The sequence below is a fragment of the Mustela nivalis genome (genome assembly GCF_964662115.1).
Source record: "Mustela nivalis genome assembly, chromosome: 17".
NCBI lineage: Eukaryota > Metazoa > Chordata > Mammalia > Carnivora > Mustelidae > Mustela > Mustela nivalis.
The window spans coordinates 7,577,152-7,585,456 of NC_139036.1; the positions used below are offsets into that span (position 1 = coordinate 7,577,152).

The 8,305-nt window shown below is 41.7% G+C and overlaps 1 pseudogene across 1 annotated transcript; it reads right to left on the bottom strand.

The window, feature by feature from the left end:
- Positions 1-569: 569 nt before the first annotated feature.
- Positions 570-5,895, bottom strand: LOC309852216 (protein SET pseudogene; annotated as a pseudogene). The gene is made up of 3 exons: positions 5,777-5,895; positions 5,390-5,463; positions 570-1,057 (listed from the first exon to the last, which is right to left on the bottom strand). The product of its transcript is annotated as a protein SET pseudogene (transcript).
- Between the last annotated feature and the right edge of the window lie 2,410 nt (positions 5,896-8,305).

Consider the following 8,305-nt stretch of genomic DNA (forward strand, 5'->3'; position numbering starts at 1 on the left):
GGTCAAAATGCCCACTTAACCCACCCAAACATCTCAAACCCACCCTTTGCTGACCTTCTATAACCCCATTTTTTAAAGTTTTTTTTTTCTTTTTTTTAAACAAGAGAAAGTAGACAGGTACATGTTGGTAAATGCTAACTGTCCATATTCACATAGAAACACCGTATAATCTCTGAGCCCAATATACAGAGAAAGGAGGAAAAAAGCTAGAATTCTATGCACTACTACACAGGGGCCTAGCACCCTCCAGCTTCCAGCAGAGCTAAGGGAGCAGAAGGTTTTTCTTTTTTCCCACAGAGCACGGTGGTGTTGATTCCATAAAGCTTTTGTTTTTATTGAGACAGGAAGGGACAAAAATGAATTTGGAACAAAAAGGGGTAGAATATTCTTTTCCCACTGTATTCTGCTCAAGGTATTTGAGAACCATGGTGTAAAGGGAGAGAAAAGGGAGACTTCAAAAAACAGGGTGAATGAGCACGAGAGGAGAAAAGAAAAAGAAAGAGGGGGAAAAAAAAAAGACGGCAACTTGCTCCCAGGGACTGAAGAAAATTAAAAAAGGAAGGTTGGAGTCCATCAGTGCTCCATTAGTCATCCTCTCCTTCATCCTCCTCTCCTTCCTCCCCCTCATCATCATCTTCATCTTCTTCACCTTCATCCTCATCTCCTTCTTCATCAATATCTTCCAATCCTTCTTCATCATCATCATCATCATCATCCTCTTCTCCTTCCCCTTCTTCGTCATCCATATCGGGAACCAAGTAGTACTGTAATGGATTTGGCCAAATATCATCTTTGATGACTTCTCCTAACTCATCTGCACCTGCATCAGAATGGTCAGTAAACCAGGTGAAGAAGCTCTCTGGTTCCTCATGCTGTCTCTTCCTGCTGGCTTTATTCTGTGTTTGACTTGAACGTTTTGTCACATCCTTTCCAGATTTCCATTTCATTTCAGTGGACTTTGAAGATGGATCACCACTCTCATTCAGATGAAATTCTTTGGAGAGAACTTTATTTTCGAAGTAAGGGTGTTCATCAAAATAAAAATCTATTCTGTAACCTGATTACAGTATGTATGTTCTTAAAATGTGATCACATCTCACTTTCTTAGCTATAGTCTGAACATTTTCTTGTGCATTTAGCTATTTCCAAAACCTGATTTGTAGAGGTGTACAATGGTTCATTCTATGGGTATACCAACACTAGATTTCACAATCCCAATATTACTGGGCACTCTATGGTGTCTGTAGTGGGAAGACGGACTGCTCTTGTATCCCACAAAGACACAGTTTCTTATCATTGGAGGTCATGGACAGTTGCTAGGAGGGCAAAAAATGGCTCATATCTGTAATAGGTTCTTCAGGTGGATAATTTAGTTTCATGAAAACAAGGATACTTGCATTCTGTCTGTTTATCGTATTCTTTTTTATTTTCCAAATTTATTTTTTTAGACTGGATTTCTTTTGATGTATGTCATTAGGAAATACTTCAAACTTTACATTTTTCCCCTAAAATTTTAATCTATTGTCCCAGAGCCATTTTATTTGTTTGCTATCCTTTCTTTCTCAATTGATTTGGAATATCATGTAGTTGATTTCCTTGATTCTCAGATACAATTGACTATGAGGTTCCCTTCTCATTTAAAACCAGGGCAATTTAAAATTCTTAAGTCACTTCCTGATATCAGAAAAATTATAATTAAGAAATAGAGTACCAAATTATCCCATCTACCTAGCTGTTTCTGGGTTTTCTATTCCCTGGCACTGACCTATTTTGGAGTATATTATTATTTCAACAGTTATGAGTTAAAATTTGTTTGGCATCTACTGTATTTATAATCTTTAATATTTTACTTAAGTACAGTTATAATTATATTATAATTTTTGTTTTGCCCAGTCTTGTGCATTTGTGATTCTGTGTGATCTTCCAAGTGAATTCTCTCTAATACTGTTCTTCAAAGAATCACATTAAATTGGCAGTTAGCATTGCCATAAATTTGGAAGACCTTGTCTGTTGACATGATTAAATACTTTAATAGTTGATAACTTTGATTTTTTACCCTACTTATTATTAATTCTAATAGATTTTCAGCTGGTTCTCTTTAGTTTTCCACATGTGCACAGATTTGATATTGAATATATTATTAATGTTGTGTCTGATCTTAATGGAAATCCTTCTGGTGCTTTACCCATTCTGTAGAATACTGTCTTTTGGTCCAAGATAGGTCATATTGTCATTTTCAGTAAATATCCTAGTTTTTCCAAGAGTTTGAATCAGCATAAAATGTTGAAAAATAGTTTGATGCCCACTTGCATCTATCAAGAGCATACTGCTTTTTTTTCTTTTTAAGTTACTAGAGTTTAAACATTTAACTGTAATTTCATTATAGACTCTACTTTGTCTTTGTGTATCATATCGGTCAGCTTTTACCATTCTGCATCCATGTTCTTTTTTTTTTTTTTTTTAAAGATTTTATTTATTCATTTGACAGACAGAGATCACAAACAGGCAGAGAGGCAGGCAGAGAGAGGGAAGCAGGCTCCCTGAGGAGCAGAGAGGCTGATGCGGGACTCGATTACAGGACCCTGAGACCATGACCTGAGCCGAAAGCAGAGGCTTAACCCACTGAACCACCCACGCGCCCCTGCATCCATGTTCTTAAGGGAGATTTAATCTATAGTTTTTTTGGTTTTTCCTCTGTTTTTGTCCTTTTAGATCTCTGGTATAGAGGTTTGGATTACTCAGATGCCTTATATTTCACATGTTTTGTTATTGTGAATATAAGCCTTTTCTTTATGTTATGTAGCACACATGGGTGGTATATGGAAAATCTACAGATTTTTAAAAAGATTTTATTTGTTTATTTGAGAGGGAGGGAGAGAGAGAGAGAAAGAGAACAAGTTGGGGAGAGGCAGAAGGAGAAGGGACTTTCCACTGAGCAAGGAGCCTGACGTAGGACTTGATCCCAGGACCTTGGGATGATGACCTAGGCTGAAGGCAGATGCTCAACCAACGGAGGCACTCAGGCACCCTATAATTGTATTTCTAATAATATTTTTTCCTTCTTTGTAATGACTATAATGGATTTCCACCTTATGTCTCATTTAATTGGCCAGCTTTCTGTAAAAACGTTAAATAATATTGGTGAGAGCAATCATTCTTGGTTTCTTCTGATTCTAATAGGAAAATCTCCTGTGTTTGACTCTGAAGACCTGACTTATTGAAGACCAGTTATCTTTGCCATGTCAAGAACATCATTTCCTGTCTCTGCTTTGGAGTTTTTATTCTCAATATGTGCTACATTTTAATAATGCCTGTTTATTACTGCTGAAATGATTGCACATCTGCCTTTGATGTATTTTGTTAATTGCTTTCCTAATATTAAAATATTCGAGCATTCTGGGGCATCTAAGTGGCTCTCTCTTGACCTCAGCTCAGGTCTTGACCTCAGGGTCGTAAGTTCAAGCCTCCGGTTGGGCTCCATGCCCTTAAAAAAAAAATACTTCAGCATTCCCTAAAAACCCTAGTTGATTTGGATGGACGATCTTTTAATATACAATTTCATTCAACTGGCTGCTACTTTATTTAGCGTCTTGAAATTTGTGTTTATGATGATGGCTTTGGTTTATAGTCCTTTTCTGTGAGTGCTATCTTTGTGAGGTTCTGGTATCAAGATGATCCTTACTTGCAGTGAACATTTACATTTTTTTTAATTCAGGAATAGTTTATATTGCCTCAGGATTATCTGTTCCTTGAAAGTTTCAGCTGTCTTGGTAATAAAACTGTCTGGGTGAACATCGCTTCAGGAGGTGATGCTCTGGTTACTTCCTCAAGTTCTTTGAGGGGTTTATTTTCCAGATCAGGTTTTGCGCTTCTAGAATCCATTCCGTGGTGGTTCCTCCAGACCCAGATTTGTTTCGGATCTGAGTCCATCCCTTGAAAGAGGATTCCATCCCCTGATCAAAGTATGTCTTTAGCTAAATTCTGCCTCTAGAATCTCAGGATTTGCTTTGAGTCCCAGAGGGCTGGGCGTTCACTTGTTTGTGTATTTACTTTTGCTTTATATCATTAATACGTATTTTCAGGTGTGCTAGGATTTGAGTTGAGACTTTTGCTTTCACTGGAACATACACCAGCGTGGGAAGGCAGACCCAGAACCTCACAGGCTCCTAGATTTTGGAACTTGCTGGTAGTCACCAAAAAGAACCTGAAAATTGTGAGCAGCCAGATGGGCTTAGGGTCGTATGCCGAATTCCTCTTGCTGTATGTGAATGGCATTGGGAGAGAGGTACTCTGGCTGCCTTGAAAGGGGGATTCCTTATGCAATGAAGAAAGAGCTGCCATTGTCACAAGACTTGAGTACCCAAGCGTCTTTATGTCTTCCGGTTGCCATGCAAAGTACCACACACCAGGTGGCCGGAACAACAGATACCTCTTGTCTCCCGGTTCTGGAGACTAGACATCTGTAATCAAGGTATTGGCTGGGGAGGCTCTGTTCCAGGCTGTTCTCCTACTTTTTGGTTCTTTTTCTGGCAATCTCTAGCTCAGAGCTGGATCACTTCCTAACTTAATCTCCACATGACATTTTTCCCTGTGGCTATTCCCTTCATCTTCCTTTTGTGCATGTCTGTCTGTGTCCAAATTTCTCCTTCTATGAGGACACCAGTCATGCTGGAGTAAGGCCCAACCCAATGACTTCGTGTGAACTTGATGACCTCTGTAGGGCCCTGTTTCCAAGTAAGGTCTCATATTGAGGTGCCAGGGCTTGGGTTTTCAACATATTCTTTTTTGGGGTTGGTGGACATAATTCAACTCATCATGCCAAGTAAGACTGCCAGGAGAGGAAAGGTCAGAAGGGCGTCCTCACTGTCATTTGCAAACAAGAATGGGTACCCCACCAGCTGTCTTTCTGAATCCATTCCACCAGCCTTCTTAGATGGTGGATAAGCTTTTTTTCTTCTTTTTTTTTTTTTAGATTTTATTTATTTATTTGTCAGAGAGAGTGAGCACAGGCAGACAGAGAGGAAGGCAGAGGCAGAGGGAGAAGCAGGCTCCCTGCTGAGCAAGGAGCCCGATGTGGGACTCGATCCCAGGACGTTGGGATCATGACCTGAGCTGAAGGCAGCTGCTTAACCAACTGAGCCACCCAGGTGTCCCGATGGTGGATAAGTTTTTCAGGTTCTCTTGATGGACTGTTCCAATCTTCCCCAAAATTTTAAGTTCCAGGTGGGGGGGGGCGGGGCTTGGGGGCTTTGGTCATTTTGTGTGTGTGTGTCTTTCTCAGTATTTCTCTGGGACGAGGATGGGGATTGTATCAGACTCAGCCAGTTAGAAGCCAAAAGTTGTAAACCAGAAGTTGTTCTGTCTTGAGGTTCCATCTTTCTGTCCTTACTTCTTTCCTGTCGGTAGGATGGAGGAGGGTCCTCCAAGACCACATTTCTGGGAGCTCCAGCCCTGCCCCTGGTGCTGGGAGAGCAGAGAACAGGTCTTGAGGGGTACCCTGCATGCAGGCTGCTGAGGGAGAGACCTCCGTGGGGTTAGAGCTTCTCCACACACTTCTGATGTCATACCGATGGTCTCTGTGTCACCTCTACAGGGATGCCCAGCTGCCTTGATTGCTCACAACTCTGATCTTCTGAAGGCTCACAGCTAATAAAATAGCTGTTTGGGGCCAAAGCTGTGCAGTAAAGAATCACCCTCGACTCGCACAGTTTGCCTCCTCTCTCACGAGCTAAATAATGTGACCTTTCAAATTTTTTAATTTTCAAGTGTAACTTACATTTTTGGCTTTTTGCTAACTTTATCAAGGTCTTCCTGGGATGCTTGTCCATTTCCAAAGTGCCCTGATATGATCTCATCTTGTTCTCGCCACGAGCGGCTCTTCTGCTCATTTTTCATGGCGATAACTCACAGAAGTTACTGGAGGCGCAGGGGCGACTTGGCCGAAGCCACAGAGATAGCCGGAGAGCCAGCGCTGTGACGCCGAGCCCAGTTCCTTTCCATTAGGTCATTCTGCTCCCCTGCTACCTCACGGTCATGCCAAGGCTCGGCTCTCCCTCAAGAGCTCAGAATACCACCACCTCCTCCCTGGAGCCCTCTCAGGTTAATCAGATTGGAATAACGGACGCTTTTCATTCTATTACTCTTCTGTGTCCATGCAGGACTGGCAAACCTCTTGCTCCATGGCCTGCTTTTTCTAGTCTAAGAATGGTTTTTACATTAAAAAAAAAATATTTTATTTAATTTATTGGACAGAGAGAGAGATCACAAGTAGGCAGAGAGGCAGGCAGAGAGAGAGAGAGAGAGAGAAGCAGGCTCCCTGCTGAGCAGAAAGCCCGATGTGGAGCTCGATCCCAGGACCCTGAGATCAAGACCTGAGCTGAAGACAGATGCTTAACTGACTGAGCCACCCAAGTGCCCCTATTTAATATTTTTTAAAAGATTTTTTATTTATTCATTTGAGATAGAGGGAGAGAGAGAGCAGGAGCAGGGGGAGGGGCAGAGGGAAAAGGAGAAGCAGACTCCTCGCCGAGCAGGGAGCCTGACGCAGAACTCTATCCCAGGACCCTGAGATCATGACCTGAGCCAAAGGCAGATGCCCAGCCGACTGAGCCACCCAGGCACCCAGGGTTTTTACCTTTTTAAAGGGCTGTCAAAAAAAGAGAGAAGAAGAGGAAGGAGATGGCACAGAGACCCACGTGTGGCCCACAGTCTCAACTCTCTACTTCCTGACCCTGTACAGAAAAGTTCACCAGCTCTTGGTCTAGATAACTGCATCTCCTTTCATCCACTTTAGAAATTCACTTACCCTCCGTTCTTATTGATGACACCAATTTTGGACAACTGTTTATTTTTGCTTTTGAACATTCAAAGCTCCTGCTTGCTGTTCCTCTTATCTTCCTCCCCACTTCTGTCAGGCACGAAGGAATAGATACAGTGTGGTAGGAAGCAACTCTTACTATTTATTACTCTTACTATTATTACGAATTAATTACTATTTAATTACTATTATTACTATTACTATTAATTACTATTATTACTAATACTCTTTATTACTCTTACTATTTATTTGCAAAGAGAGGGAGGGCTTTGGCACCAAATATGTTAAGTCATACTGTAGACCTAATAACTACTAGGTACAGTAGGTCTCTTGATGTTCAAGGGAGGAGAATTCTTTTTTTTTTTTTTTTAAAGATTTTATTTATTCATTTGAGAGAGACAGAGAGAGAGTGAGAAAGAGCATGAGAGGGAGAAATCCAGGGAGAAGCAGACTCCTCAGGGAACTGGGAGCCCGATGTGGGACTCAATCCCAGGACGATGGGATCATGACCTGAGGTGAAGGCAGTCGCTTAACCAACTGAGCCACCCAGGTACCCGGGAGAAGAATTCTTGAAGACTGGTCAGTGAGCCTAAGAGGACAAGGAATGTATTCCTGTTTATGGCTGTCCCTAGCCTGAATTAACTGAGGAAGCTTTGGGGTCAGAAATGGAACTTTTGCTGAGACTTGAAGGAGGGGTAAAAATTGAATAAAGCGATAGGAACGGAGCTTGTACTTTGGGCAAATAGACTGATATTGTAAGAAATAGCTCAGTGTGTGTCTTCTTCACAGTTATGTATTATCAGTGAACTGAATTAGTAGTTGATAATCTTGATTTTTAACATTTTAAATAATTTTTAGGGAGGTTTTAGGTTCACGGCAAAATGGCACAGAAAGGACAGATTTCTCACATACACATGCATCACCTCCTGGTTACCAACATGCCCCATCAGACTGGTACCTTCCTTCCTTCCTCTCTCTCTCTTTCTTTCTTAAGATATTATTTATTTATTTGTCAGAGAGAGAGAGAGAGAGTACACAAGCCAGGGGAGCGCCAGGCAGGGGGGGAAGCAGGCTCCCCACTGAGCAGGGAGCCTGATGTGGGACTCAATCCCAGGACTCTGGGCTCATGACCTGAGCCGAAGGCACACACTTAACTGACTGATCCCCCCAGATGCCCTAAGACTGGTACCTTTCTTTACAACTAATGAACCTACATTGATATATCACCATCCAGAGACCCTAGTTTATATCAGGGTTCACTCTTGGTGTCATACATTTTAGTGTTTTTAGACAAATGTTTCTACCATTATGGTATCCTACAAAGAGTGTTTAACTGTTGAGTTGGCAAGAAACAGTAAGCCCCTCAATACAGGGACTTTGGCGTGTCCTCTGCCTCTCCCCACAGCTCATCACAGTGCCAGCAATATGACCCAGGGTTGATCACTATCTGTTGAAAGGAATGATGGTTGGTAAGACTAGGAAAGCATA